The sequence below is a fragment of the Anabrus simplex genome, chromosome 6 (assembly GCF_040414725.1).
Source record: "Anabrus simplex isolate iqAnaSimp1 chromosome 6, ASM4041472v1, whole genome shotgun sequence".
NCBI classification, from domain to species: Eukaryota; Metazoa; Arthropoda; class Insecta; order Orthoptera; family Tettigoniidae; genus Anabrus; species Anabrus simplex.
Window position 1 is genome coordinate 202,359,537 of NC_090270.1, and position 13,968 is coordinate 202,373,504.

The following is a 13,968-nucleotide window of genomic DNA, read 5'->3' on the forward strand; positions in this document are numbered from 1 at the left end:
GTTCCCTGTACAAAGTACAATACTTGTGAGTAATTCCATCTTGTGTGGAACACCGTATATGGAGGAAAAAGCAAGTACCTGATGATTGGTGTATACCAGTATTTAAGAAAGGCTGCAGGGAGGTATGTGACAATTATTGAAGATTTACACTATTGTTACAGGCAGCCAAAATATAATAGAATAATGGAAAGGAGGATGAGAGGAAGGGTAGAAAGAACCTTAGATGAAGAGCATTGTGGATTTCGACAGAGCAGGTCAACAACGATAGACCCTACATTAACTGTGATATTACGAATGGAAAAACAGTGTGAATATGGAAAAAGTCTGGTGATGGTATTCCTTAATCTAGAGAAGGCATATGATAGTGTTAATAGAGAAAAGGTGTGGGCAACCCTGGAAAGAAAAGGATGTGGAAGGCAATCAAGGGAACCAATAAAAGCAGTGTATAAGAATTGTTTCAGTTGTGTTCAGACTCCAGTGGGGAGAATGGATTGGTTTAGAAACCAAACTGGTCTAAGACAGGAAGAGTATTGTCTCCACTTATGTTTATAATGGTTATGGATGAAATTCTAAAGGAAACAAAGGCAAGATATGGAAGGGATATGAAAATATTGTTGTTTGCAGATGACATTGTGATCTGAGGAGTCAACAATACATAAGTGCAAATCCAAGTGGAGGCTTTAATTGACAATATTAAGAAATATGGTATGAAAATCAGTGTAGAGAAGAACAAAACAATGGTGATGACAAGAGGAAAAAGAGAAAGAAAAAGAATCATTAGTATCAGGCGACAAAACCTTGAGTTTGTTGAATACAAATATTTGGGAAGTGAAATAATGCAAGATGCAAGGTTTGATAAGGCGATCAGCAGAAGGGTACAAACAGAAAATACATTTTATCAGAATGTAAAGAACCTGGTGTAAAACAATGAAGTTCCTATAAGATGTAAAGAGATAATGTACAATATGTACTATACTGCTATATTATCATATGCATCAGACATTTGGATTTTGACAGCAAGAAATGAGAGTAAAATGTAGGCCAATGAGATGAAGTTCGTGAGGAGTACAGTAGGAAAAACAAGGTAGAGAAAGTGACTGATAGGTTGGAGAAGAATAAATTAAATGGTCTGGACATATTATGATATGGAGGAGGGAAGGATACCAAGGAAGTGTTGGAGGCTAAGATAGAAGGAAAGAGGGCTAGAGGGAGGCCCGGAGCAAGATGGGTGGACTCTGTCAACAACATTATAAGAAAAAGAAGACTGGACAGGAATACAGTTAATGAAGAAGAGTGGTGAAAGGAGAGGCATCGGTAGAGAAGTGCCATCAACACCCTGACCTGGCAGGAGCTGGACAAGGAGAAATGAAAATGATGGCATATATTTTTATATAGAGAGAATATAAGGCTCAAGGCAGAATTATGTTTAAAGGTTCAAAGTAGAATAATAATTTTCTATGACCCTGCAATCGACGACAGAATACCAAGACTTCCTGCGTAATTTGAAATTTAAAAAGACCAAAATATGGAGTGACTTCTACACAACCGATGCAATGACAACTGACTGGCAACAAAGTTGTTTTGAACTGAGACACGCGGTGACCCATGTAGCGGTCCACGGATTTCACCACAAGGCTTGTGCTACTCTCCGCTTTCACGATCCGAATAGTGACTGTGTATGTCGATGGTGCAATAGACTTTGTGGCCGTTATCACGCTTTGGAGTGCCCAAAGAGAGCCTACTCTCTGAAAAGTCTCTGTAGTGAATAGTGCTATGTATTCTATTCTTTTATTTGACCATTGGTTGCAATAAAGATTTATATTATAATATTTCTTGATGAAATCAAACTAAAGATAATAATGATCAGCCATTAAATACCTGAATAGGCATCAGTAATAGTTAGGGCCCGGATTTTTAGGTTTTAACCTATCTTTTCCTCGCTGTTTAATTCACAAATTTCGATATATTTGTTCGTTTCACACTTCCTGGAGCAGAATATGTGAATTTCATTGCACCTAAAAAATCCTAAATGAGGGGTTGACACCTGAAATAACCTAAATAGCTGTTTTACCTTCTTCAAATAAAGAACGTTATTTTCCCTGCATTGTAAAATTATTTCCACCGCAATTACAAGCAGTAGGACGGAGATAGTTCATGTTACTACCGTTAAATGCAGCACATCCCATGCTTCCCACTACATATATGACATCTGATGGCTCCTTGATGCATCTGATAAAAGGTCAGGAGGAGCGTAAACAGTTTCGCTTCCAGTCGTCCATGGAGAGTACATCCAGCAGAGTGTGTGGTGACTGGTTCCTGAAGTATTTTCTAACCATAATTGCTGTGTAGCGAAACAATGCATAAATCGCACTTATTGAGAAAATGGATTGCTACAGATGGACACTTCACTGCAGACGGTCGAGTAGTCTTCTGTCAGGCATGCTCCTAAGAAGTAAGTTTCCTGTAACTGATCTAAAACCTGCATTGCAATACCCTAGCTTGCTTACTGAAGAGTACTTAGGATTTGGATTCTTCATTTCAGGTTAAATGTGAGCAGAAATCCCATACTGAGCAGCATAAATCTGCAGCTGCTCACATGGCTAGCGTAGCGAGGAGAAATAAGTCCAGCAGCAAAAGTAAGCAAACGTTTATTTCTTCCACAATTGGCAAGCTTGAAGATAACTTTAACTTTCGCCTATGTCAGGTGTTGGTGTCTGCAAACGTCCCATGGAACGTGCTAAGTAACCTGACCATGAAAACATTCTTAGGAGATCATCAGCGGCCGCAGTATACCTAATGAATCCACTTTAAGGAAGAATTATTCGCATCCTGTTTACCAGAAGACATTAGATGTAATAGGAAATGATATAGGCGATCACTATATTTGGTGTTCTGTCGATGAAACATTTGACAGTTGCGGTCGCTTCATTGTGAATGTGGTAGTAGGTAAGCTGGATCAAAATGAACCAGGTAATGTTCATCTAATTCTTTGTAAAGAAATAGAACAAACTAACAACAGCACAATAGCCTGCACTGTGAGGGATGCTTTACGCATTTTGTGGCCAGCAGGGAATCAAGATAGTAAGTTCATTTTGTTAGTGACAGACAGTGCTGCCTACATGTTGAAGGCAGGTCAGGTTCTATAGTCCTTCTACCCGAGCATGCTACACATTACGTGCTTGGCCCACGGCCTGCACCGCCTTGCGGAGGAGATTAAAAGCAACTTCAGTAACGTCAACAGCGTGGTTTCTTCAATAAGAAAGTTTTCCTCAAAGCCCCAACACGTATACAGTTGTTCAAAGATAAACTACCAACAACACCTCTTCCACCTGAGCCGATATTTACCCGCTGTGGATCTTGGTTGTCTGGCGCTATTTACTATGCTGAGCACCTAGAAGGAATTAAAAATGTTGTCAATGACTTGGATGAAACAGAAGCTTCCTGCATCGCAAAGGCCAAGAAATCGCTCGAGTGCCTGACCCTCGTCGCTTCCCTAGCATATATTAAGACACATTTTTGTTTTATACCAGAAGCTATTCTCCAGTTGGAAGGTGCAACCTTGCCACTCAAAGATTCCGTGGATATCATTGGCAATGTTTCCAGAAGAGAAATACCTGGGCCATTGGGAGTGGCATGTTTTTCAAAGCTGCAGAAGATTCTTCAACGCAGTCCTGGTTTTGAAGATATGAAAGTCATCAATTCAGTATTACAGGGAGAAAAGTATTCAGGAAAATTACCCCTACAACCTGCTGCATTAGCATCTATGCACTACGCTCCAATGACATCATGTTCCGTTGAAAAGACTTTTTCATCATATAAGAATGTGTTACATGACAACAGGTAATCATTTACGCCAGACAATTTGGGTATGTACGTTGTTATTTACTGCAATGCCAAACAATAACTTGCAAAGGAAACAGTACAGTGTATTCTCTGTGTATTTTTATGAATATGACAATGTAAACTTGTGAAATAAGTACATAAATAAATTTTACAGAACTACGAAAACCAAAAAGTATTGCTGCCTGGAGGCAAAACCTAAAATAACCTATTTTAAGAATACAAAAACCTAAAGTGAAGGTTTATGCCACCTAAAAATCCGGGCCCTAGTAATAGTGTTGGCTACTGAATGTATGATTCGAACCAGTGTATCGATTCATTCAAATGTCCAAGTGAATCGATTCACAGGAACGGCAAGCTCATGGCACACAATTCAGCTTACTCCCAGCGGACAGTGCTGAGTGGCGCACTCACTGTACGTTGACGGGGAGCCGAGCTTCCACTGCAGCGAGACATACAGTGAGCCATAGCACACCGAAAGAATCGTGAACGAGCACGGCTCAGTGAGACACAAGATACACACAGCTCCTTATCGACACACTGGACAGTGGACACTGGCAGAGAGCCGGGCTTCCTCTGAAGCAATACATACAGAGCCATGGTACACTGAAAGAATCGTAAGCCAAATGGACTCCCGAGCTCAGCTCATTTGAAAATAATACCCACTTGCATTCACTGTCCTCTTCTTACAGGGAGGTTTAAATAATAGATGGATTTATTTTCAGTGTTAAAAAGGTAGTCAAAACATAATTCTAAAGTAGCTAGTAAGTAAGTAGGCTATTAGGTTATACTATTTATTAGTTTAATGAATCTTAGTATTATAACTTAGTTGACATTTGACAATTAATTAAACTCAACTCTAGTCTGCCCTATGACTATGAGTCATGCTCATGACCACTCAAAAGTACCTGTTTTATATTGGGAAGAACGGTTCAGTATTGTCTCAGTTCGTCACATTGTTGCACAAGACTACAATAATATGTGGACAGTAAGTGAGCCGACTGACGCAATAACTTAACCAACAGTATGTTGAATCAGAAAACAAGTGGGCTACTGTACATCTCGGGTAGCCTATACAAAATATGACGATTTAAAAAAATCCTCCGCTGATAGAAAAATACAGTACATATTTTCAAAAAAGACTGGGTTTCAATCCCTCCGTCGGCAGCCGTTAAGATGGTTTTCCATAGTTTCCCCATTTTTACACCAGGAAATCCTGGGACTCTACCTTAATTAAGGCCACGGCTGCTACCTTCCTAATCCAGGACCTTTCCCATCCTGCATCGCCAGAAACCTTCGATGTATTAGAGTGACTAGCATTTTTTTCTAAGAAAGGAGTTCATAGTATGAAGACCAGATGGCAGCAGCGAACAATGAATGCTGTTGCTGCTGTCTCACCATTACATACTACACAGATGCAGTAGGAGCGGTGACTCTAATGTGCCGTGAATCGGATCACTGTATCGATTCAGTAACGTGAACGGAATCAAATGAATCGAATGTCTCATCACTAATCAGTAAGATAAAGTTACTATATCCAAATTCAAAACAGGAAGTGACAGGTTTGCCCAATATAATAGATAATTTAGCCCAATTAATGATTGGTTGATTAATTAATTATTGCAAGAAGAATATTTCCTGAAGGTGAATTTAAAATAATTAGGGGGAGCCGTAAGGATTAAATGTTAATTAACAAGATGAGAAGTTCAAGATAAGATAATTTAATAGTTTCTTTAGGTTTTAGCAGATAGTGAGGTTTGAGTCCACTAGTTTGTTATATTTTTAAACGTTTAACAAGGTCATGAAGAATTTTGAAATATACAGTACGTATCTTGATTCATGATGAAAAAATGGGAGCACCATAATTCCAAAGTTTTAATAAGGGTGAAACTTGCTTCCAGTTAAGATATCCAAACAGAAACACGCACGAGCCATGTCCACTGGATCGTCAATACTTAAGTTTCTTCATACGAAGTAAAACTGATAAAACATGATGAATGGTGACATCCATCACCCCGGGTCCACAATGACCCACACCAACATCATTATTCCCAAAAAAGGAATCAATTTTAGGTCTCTTGACCGAAGCATGTTGCTTTCACGGAATCAAATCAATAACTGCCAATCAATACATTATCGCTGTGCTCCTGACAATTTACACATGACCGTGATTCTTGGTAGTTCCACGACAGGCAATAGAATCCACCAGCGTATGGATAAGAAAATAAACTCTCTGTACATAAGTACTAAACGGGGAATATAAGAACAAAATTAACATAAGATATTTTTAAATACATAACACAGGCTATAAGAATTATGTATGAAATTAACCAGAGTTTCAGTTGCAACTAAACAATAATATATGACATTAATCACAAGGTACATTAGTTTAATGAAATAAAAATATATTACTGACACGAATTTCTATCTATGTTTAGTGTGTCTGAACATACAGGGTGATGCAGAAATACCTGACGAATTTCAGATGTAAATAACTCAGCAACGCAACAAGCCATTCACAATTTTGTTGGGCAGTTTAAAAGAGCAGGGTTTGCCATTCATGTCACACACAGTAGATTGGAGCGAACAAAAGGTCGTATTGGCCACAGCTTTCAAACAGGTGTTATTGTCATGGTGCGTGCGGCCTTGGCCTTGGAGAACACTTGTATCGTCTCGTCTGGGCTAGTCATTCAGCCAGCCAGTCACTAGCATGGCATGGAATGGTGAACACTGAGGTTTAAATTTAAATCTAAGAATTTCATTTTTGTCCGTATTGAACTGAGAATGGAAGATAGGAAACTTAAAAGGGTCCACCTTTTCAATACAAATAAATGTTATAGTTTATTTACAACATATATTTACACTTGGAACTAGTTTCGACGCTGTTTGGCGTCATCTTCAGCCAAAATGTGGGAAATAGGCATAGCATGTAGACATTTATATTATACAAGGTGTTACATCAGTGCGATTGTGAGGTTTCGTGATTGAGAGTTATTTCAAAAATGCCGACTCTGTTACCACAACACAGCGTTTGTTTCACAGACACTTTGGCTTAGGTCAACATGAGAAAGTTCCGACCAGGAGCACCATTCTGTTATGGGTGAACAGTTTGAGAAAAAGTTGTTCAAGTGTGAAAACGAAGGCGCCTGGTAGGCCTCGTAGTGTCCTAACACCAGAGACTATCCGAGCAGTAAGACACGCCGTTATGCAATCTCCTTGACGTTCGGTGCGTAGGCATTCACGTGCTATGGGACTCTCAGATCGCACCTTAAGGAGGATTTTACACACAGACATGAAGTTCCATCCGTACAAAATCGTGGGTGTTCAGAAACTCAGTGAACGTGATAGGGCCAACTGCAGAGTGTGTTGTGAGACTATCCTGGAAGCTGTAGCAGCTGACACCAGTGTCCTGGCAAGTGATGAAGCGGACTTTCATTTGTCAGGCTACGTTAATAAACAAAATTTTCAGTACTGGTCCGCAACCAATCCTCAACAACTCCATGAGCGACCTTACCACAGCGAGCGTGTTACTGTTTGGTGCACTGTCGCTGATTCCGGAATTGTAGGCACGATTTTTAAGAGGAGGGCAACACTGTAACAGGAACATCAGATCGTTACGTACAGATGTTACGCAACTTCCTGCAGTCGACACTCGCCGACTTAGGGAATCCTGCTGTGTGGTTCCAACAAGATGGTGCCACTGCACACACAGCCAGGGTGTCGATTGGTCTCCTCAGAAAAATGTTTCCAGGCGTCTCATCTCCTTACAGGGTGACGTTCCATGGCCAGCCCGTTCCCCTGACCTCGCCCCGTGCAATTTCTTTCTCTGGGGATAGTTGAAGGATTGCGTCTATTGACGTAAGCCGCAAACACTACATGGTCTGAAAGCTGCCATCTGTGAAGAAATTGAGGTAATACCGCAAGACATGCTGAAGCAAGTCATGCGAAACTTCAGGGAGAGGCTTCAGAGGTGCATCGAATAGGATAGTCAGCATTTAGTTGACATTATTTTCAAAACCTAGTGTGTATGTGTATGTGATGCAAATGGCAAACTCTACTCTTTCCAACTGTGCAATAAATCTTTAAATGGCTTGTTGCATTGCTGGGTTATTTACGTTTCGAATTGTCAGGTATTTCTGCCGCACCCTGTATAATGTTCTAAACCAGTGGCAACAGATATACGAGCAAAATTCGTGGTCATTGGTTGGGGAAGGGGCAGTCATCTTAATGCGCGTGAAATTACATTGATCTCAGAACAATATCATTTTCTGCCAGATAAAAGTGGTTGGGAATAGGTACGGTTGGTTTAAAGGAGTGCTCATCTGGAGAAATTTTGCTGTACAGTGTCTGTCCGAACATTAGTTTTTGTCATGATTTTGAGAGGTATGTTGGTGTGCATGTTGCAGTGATGATAGCAATAATTTTTTATAGTTTTGTCTGTAGGTCATTCTGTTTTAATTGATCACAGGTAGATCATGGGCGACTGCTGATGAAAATGGGAGGGCTATTGACTAGACAAATAGTGGTTCAACGCGTAGCTAAATTTCTAGAAAATACAATGTGTAGAATTAGAGCAGCCAAAGCATTATCTTATCCTGATTAAGAGCAAGGTCCCGCAGAGCAGCATTACTGCACCTTCATGTTTTTGTAAAGAAGTTGTGATATGGATAACAGACAACGGTATGATGGTAACCATGATGAGAAGTCATGCTGCAAGCTTTACCAAGAGGAAAGGACTCTCAATTTTAATTATTGTGTGATTCGGGCTAAAGTACCTCACAGGGATCACTGTGAGTACCTAGGTGCTAATATAAGGGAAGATCTTTGTTGGGGTAATCATTAACAAGATTGTAAATATAGGTTGTAGATCTCTTCATATGATTATGAGAGTATTTACCGTAGCAGTGCAGTAAGTATGTAAAGGAGAGGGCATATGTCTCTGGTAAGGCCCCAATTAGAATATGGTTCCAGTTTATAGGACCTATTCCAGGAATAATTGATATGAGAACTGGAAAAAGATGTAGAGGAAAGCAGAGCTTTCTTTGTGGGTGTTTTTCAACAAAAGAGTGGATATATGTATTAAATAGGAGGTCGCAATAAATCTTTTCCTTTGTGAAGTGGAAATTATCAATACGGAATGATTTTAATATCTTGTAAAGGAGTAGTGGTATGAAAATGTTACAAACTTTGGGCTGAGAGAAGACTTGGGAATAAGGAGACAAGCTGCCCTACTGAGGGGCGTATTATGAGTGGAGATATGGCTTGATATTAGTAAATGAGCTTGTGAAAGTAGGAAGATAAAGTTAGAATTCAAGAGGAAGAAATGGTGCAAATATTAATTTATTGGAAGAGGAATTAGGGATTGGAATAATTTATCAAGGGTCCAAGTTCTTTGAAATAATTTTTAAGAGAAGATTAGGCAAACAACTTATAGGAAATCTGTCACCTGGGTAACAGTCCTAAATGCAGATAGGTGATGACTGATAGTCAAAATAACACTCCAACTAATAATATTCTATCCAAGATATCAAAACCATATTGAAAATATGCTCAAGATGTTAGATCAAACTACTCGTCTACCTACTTGACAGGTAGTCTAGGTACTGCATTGAAAGATCATTTTCTGAAAAATTAAGAGCAAGAGGTGCTAAAAAAAAAAAAAAAAAAAAAAAAAAAAAAAACTTTCTACTAAATAATTTATGGAATGCTTATCAGGAGATTATGAAATATTATGATGACTTTGTGATGTCTTCGAGGAGTGGTGATATTCAGAGGTCCTCTTAAGGTGCTCACCATTTATGGGATCATGCCATCACAATCAGCTAAGATGATATCCAGTTGTACCTTAGACATCTTGCTTATTTTTGTTCGTGTGTGTGTGTAGGTTTCTTTCTCGAGTATACTCAGACTTGTAGTAAAAACCAACCTGAAACTTACTGCAGTATAAGAAACTGTCTTGTATGCCACTTCACACAGTAATTTAACACTTTCACTGTAATGTGATAAAGTAGTCATTTTATTTCAATTTTCATTCTTCCATAGCATGTGATACTTTAACTAGAGAAAGATGTGGAGAGAGAGAGAGAGAGAGAGAGAGAGTGTTCGACCTCAATATGTTAGCAAATTTCACTCTATAGCTATTGTAATAAATCACTCTCTTCAAGAATTTTTACGTACAATTGAGGGTCAAATTTTATGAATCACAATAATGCACCTTTGAAAGGATTTGATTCTCTAGAATCTACTAAATTAGCAACTTTTTGCCAAAATTCAACTGTATTTCCTGTGTTGTACCTTTATACTAATGTTAGGTTTTTTTCCCACTAAAAGTCTGCTTTTGTGATGCAGTCTTTATACTTCATAAGTTCTGGTAATGAAACAACAGACAGTTTGAAGGCATCCAGACATTCATTAGGTGACACTACTGCAATATTTTGTACTACTTCCATGTTTGTGGTCAAACCCTTTTGCAACTGTGGAGTATCACAACAAAATTTTCACACTTTTCTCTTACTATGATTCCAGCATCACCTGTCAGTAAATTTAGACTCTTTCACTCCATTTTTCCCCCTGCAGAATATTTAATATTATATGACAGTGATGTAATGCATGAATGTCAAACTTGTACTGATCTGGAAAAAAAAAAAAAAAAAAAAGGTGGTGGTGGTGGTGGTGGTACCAATTATTGTCGTAAGAGGAAGTACAACTTGGCAACCATCCTCTGGAAAAAAAAAAGGAAGAGTACTATTATGCACCCAATAGAATTAATCTAAACTATGGCAAAATGTTCGGAACTGCCAGGAAATATCGAGAGAGAACCTCTAGTGCAAGACAGATTGCAAACTTTCTTCATTCTCTCAGTTAATGGGTGGTATGAATAAAACCTGAGTTCTTAGTCAAAGTATATACTCATGAGTATGAGCATTTAGTAGGAGTATAGTCTCAGCCCAAGTAGTATGTACTCCATTTGGTAAGAATAAGAAGGTTCTCCTTCGATGTAGTAGGTACTCAAGCGCACCGTCATGTGGATCATTTTAAATTGAGTAGGTACTCATGCTGCATAAGATTGACATACATAACCTCAAATACTGAGATTCGATTTCTGTACAGTTTGCATGCACATCAAGTTGTATTTTACTCATAGCAATGCAAATATTCTGCCAATAACATTTTTCAGGAATAAATGTAACGTCCGACGCTCTGGAGTTGGTTTAAAACAAATTATAATTAATGTATCAGTACTGTAGAAGGTAGAAACGTGTGATAACGTGAAAGGTAAATAATACGAAAATGAGAGTATGATAAAAAATGTAATTTTAAAGCATGTAACCTACGGTACGTTAACAGTATCATAGTATTTCCTCATTAGCAATAATATCCGAAGCTCTAAATAATTTAAACCAGAATGGACAGAATGTATAAACGTGCACGATGACTCAAATGATAAATAACATGAAAATTAGAGTGAAACAAATGTATGGCTTTAACCACACATGCATGTTAATACTTTCATTACCAGTACCTTCCTTCATTGTAGGCTATACCCATCAAAATTTTAATAAATCTCGGAAGGAAATGTCTGAGGCTTTGGGATTAGGCCTCACTCAAACCAAATTTCAAGTAATGTGCAGGAGGAACGAAAGAATAAATAAATTATATTTGTTATTTATTTTATGTCGCACCGACACAATAGGTATTAGGGCGAACATGGGATAGGAAAGTGGCCTTAATCAAGGTACAGCGCCAGGATTTGCCAAGTGAGAAAATAAGCCACGGAAAACTATCTTCTGGGATGCTGACAGTTGGGATAGAATCCCTATATCCTGAATCCAGGATTTAACTAATATTTGACCCAAACTGCGTAGCAAACTCACTCAGGAGATAAATAGGCCTAATGTGAAAGTGAGAGTAAAATAGAAATTTGTATCTCTTGTACAGGTCTGTGTACTGAATGTTCCAAATGAAACATCTTCCTGGCATTCTGGGTGGTCATAAAGGTCCAGAAAGAAAATACATTCATTACCATTCTTGTTTACGGACTCACCACCCTAAGATGTAGGCTTAACATGAGTGCAGTCAAGAACAGTCGTTGCTGCTGGATAAATATACTTTCTGCCGCTCTGGTTTGGTAAGAGCAAGTTTTGTATTATTTTGAGGAAATGCAATTCACACTGCAGCTTTAATCACAAAGTACCGTACATAATCTGAACAATAAGTTTACTCAGTTTTTGTTGGGTACCAAGTCCTCTATGCCACATAGATCTCCAGGGTGACCTAATAGTCTTAAAAATACATGTAATTTAGCAATATTCTAAATAGCCCCTCTTATTTTATTGCCCAAATAAATTCAATTTTGAAAAATGATTTAGATTCTTAGAATTCACATGCCCATGTCCCTCCTGGAAACAGTTCTCACATTATTAATAAACTCAGCCATTTATATAATACTTTTAAGAGCAATAAACCAGTAAATGTTCATACTTCAGACACATAGCAGCCCTACTCAAAACAGACTTGGATTATACCCGTCAATCTGAGAATGTACTCTTTTATTCATACCACAAATGAGAATCTACTCTCAGATTGTTACAATTACTACACTACCTTCATGACATGAGTATATACTCAGTTAGTGAGTATATTCTCATGAACTTCATTCTTATGAAGTGGAGTATATACTCAGAAATGTTGAGTATATACTAAATACTCACGTTTATTCATACCGCCCAATAACAAACATTGAAAAACATGGCATTGGACCAGTCGGATGATTCTACTGCCACATTTAAAGGCATTGTTAAAGTACATGTTTAGGTGTGTGAATTTATCCTATTCCTCTGGCCTTGTTTTCCCTGACAGAAATTAAAAAACCTTCAGAATCAGATTGGAAACTTCAGTACACTAGCATCATATTGATAAGTTTACCAGCACAGAAAAGAACTCCTGGGGAATAAGATTCTGGCATCTTGGCATCACTGAAAACTGTAAATAGTAGTTAGTGGAACTTAAAACTAATATTAATATTATTACTTCTATATACTTATACATCATTTTGTCCAGTTAGGACCCTGGTTAAGTTATCACTAGAGCGAGTAAAAATATGAAGAAATTTTTACCAAAATATGAAATAAACTGTATGAAAATATGAAAAAGGTGAAGTTCAAAATGACAAAATATGAAATTATGTGAAGTTGTTCATGCTGGTTTTAATTTGGATACTTGAAAGTTACTTGGTAGGAATTCATTCCAAAATTCAATATATTAAAAGTAATATCTTGAATTTTTACTTCAAAATTATTAAATGATTTTGTTTTAAGACTGTGTTCATTTAATCAGCTCCCAGTAATGAAGTAAATTGTAAGTAATAATTATTTGCAATCAATATGTAATTTTGCTTTTCAGTACGACATAGCATATAAAGCTGCTTTTACTTGTACATGAAATCATGTTATTTTCAAGTTAATACGAAATCAAGGGAAACGCTGACATTACATGAATTTTAATATGTTTATTTTTAAAAATTGAATTAAAGCGTATTACATTTTCAATATGCTTAATACGCTTTCAACTGCCGGAATTTGTGTTGAAACACGGTACGCCATCTTTAAGTAGGCTGATACTATATCATATGTTTTTATATGCAAAACTGTATTCAGAATAGATAACATGAATATTTAATTGTGACGTAAGATTTAATATAACATGGCTTATAAAGTTTTATTGACAGATGTACGAAATTGTTATCCATGTTAACAAATATAATAAGTATTCAATTCTGCATTTTGTAAATGATTAATATCATTGGATTTAATACTGACTTTATACAAATTAACTTTGTTTTGTAATTTATTTTCTTATTTATTGCATATAAAAACATGAATGAAAGGATGCTTTTTCTGTTTCTAAGTTATTTGAATAACTACTTAATGTATAATTATACAGAATTTGCATAAATGCCAGAATATGAATAAATATGAAAATGTTTGTAAAATATGAAGATTATATCAAAATATTATGAAATATGAATTTTTTTAGGTGGATTTTTATTGCTGGCTGCATAAAACGTAAAGATATCTGGTCCCACTTGAATATTCTTTATAGTTTAGAATATGAAATTTCATATATTTA

The 13,968-nt window shown here is 37.3% G+C and overlaps 1 protein-coding gene across 8 annotated transcripts in view; it reads left to right on the forward strand.

The window, feature by feature from the left end:
• Positions 1–13,968, forward strand: part of LOC136876309 (putative helicase mov-10-B.1) — a 481,476-nt gene that overhangs the window by 320,719 nt on the left and 146,789 nt on the right. The window lies entirely within an intron of this gene.